This window comes from Phyllostomus discolor, chromosome 1 (assembly GCF_004126475.2).
Source record: "Phyllostomus discolor isolate MPI-MPIP mPhyDis1 chromosome 1, mPhyDis1.pri.v3, whole genome shotgun sequence".
NCBI lineage: Eukaryota > Metazoa > Chordata > Mammalia > Chiroptera > Phyllostomidae > Phyllostomus > Phyllostomus discolor.
This window is the reverse complement of record NC_040903.2, coordinates 76,584,632-76,586,396: the sequence shown is the minus strand read 5'-3', so window position 1 is coordinate 76,586,396 and position 1,765 is coordinate 76,584,632.

Sequence of the window (1,765 nt, the reverse complement as noted above, 5' to 3'; positions counted from 1 at the left end):
CAGTCTTTTCTTTTTGCCATCTTCAAAGAATGGCCATCCTAAAATGAACAATACTAATGTAGACGACACAGGAGAAGAAAGAATATGTACACACATCCATTAAAAACAAGGACTAACAGACCTTCAACAATCTAATAGTGGGCCCTGGCTGATGTGACTCAGTGGGTGGAGTGCCTGCCTGTGAACCAAAAGGTGTCCTGATTCCCAGTCAGGACACATTCCTGGGTAATGGGCCACGTCCCCTGTTGGGAGTGGTTGGGGGCATGTGAGGGGCAACCAATCAATGTTTCCCTTGCACATTGATGTTTCTCTCTTTCTCTCTCCCTTCCCTTCTCTCTAAAAAGTAATGAATAAAATCTGTAAAATGTAATAGTGGGAGCCCAGATCAAGAAGATTCTTCATAGAAAGCTAGAATCATGGCCAAAGTTCTCACCTACCATACCAGAGAAATAGATTACACTTGCGTTGAACTGAGCTACTTATCTGAATTCAGGTCTAAGTTATGAAAACCAAATGTTAGGAAAAGTTCATGTTGAAACAGCCTAGAGGATGTGGCTCTCTTCTCACATCCACCTCCTTTATCACTCCCTTCCTCCCTTCCTCCTTTCCTTCATTCCTTTCAGCCTCTTTCAGAGTGCAGAATTCTGAAGAACCCAAACTCTTCAGGGATGTGCACAGCTGGTGTTTGCAGTACCTGGTATTGCTTGTGCATCAGGAAGCCGGGATGATGAGGAAATCAGAGATGTGGAGATAGGTTTTAAGGGACCATGGGATGAAAGAAGGACCCTTGGATGTCCACATGAAGTGATTTCTAAGTGGAAAAATGGGTAACTGAGTGGGGAAAAGGAAGAACAACTTATCATCATGCTTTGAATGCTGTGAGTACTCAAGATGGTCCAATAATAAAATTTTCTTGCTGGTAATGGATGTACTTACATACCTTCCCAGAGGCTTATGGATGTTTTGCACAAGTTCTAAGGTACAGTGGAGTGATCTGGGGGCATTCTTGGCCAATGAACCAAGGAGAAGGAGTGATAGTCTAGGAAATGACAGAATCTGTGATTCTGTGACAAGAAGTCATGACTACCAAAAATAAATGTAGCATTTGAGTGGAAAACTTAAAAACCTTTTCATCTTACCCACCCCTTTGAGAAGTTCAATGTCCCGCTATTTTGATAGATGAAAAGAGGTTTAAGTTACTTGGTCAAGATCTAAAAGACACCTAGAGTCAGGGCTCTTGTTAAAATCCAAGTCTCTGACTCTCAGCCAAAGTCTGTCCAATATGCAACCACTCAGTGACCCACAGGTGGAGGTCACCGAAGCCCATCTCCTCCTGTAATCAATCAGCTCATGTCACTTTATCCTCCACATAAGAAATGTTTAAAGTAGGCAATGGCCATTTTGCTCTGGAAAACATGGCGAAATGACTTAAGTACCACTAGCATCTAGCCATCATTTTAGAGAAAAAAATCACCATTCAGATTTAGGGGTTCTCTAGGTGACCATAAATGTATCTCACTGCATATTTTATTGGATGATAATTTTCTTCCTGAATGTACAACAATTCCTCCTAGATTAGCTTTACAATCTGGTGAATATTAAATTGTTATCACAGTGTGGCTTCTTCCACTTCATTTTATTTTACTACCACAGTTATGGGCTCAATGTTGTAGTTACATTTAATTTCACTTACAATCACAGTCTATTTGGTCACCTGTTACTTTCTTCCAGCTTTGCAAATTGGCTTCTGAATCTAGGCCAAAGC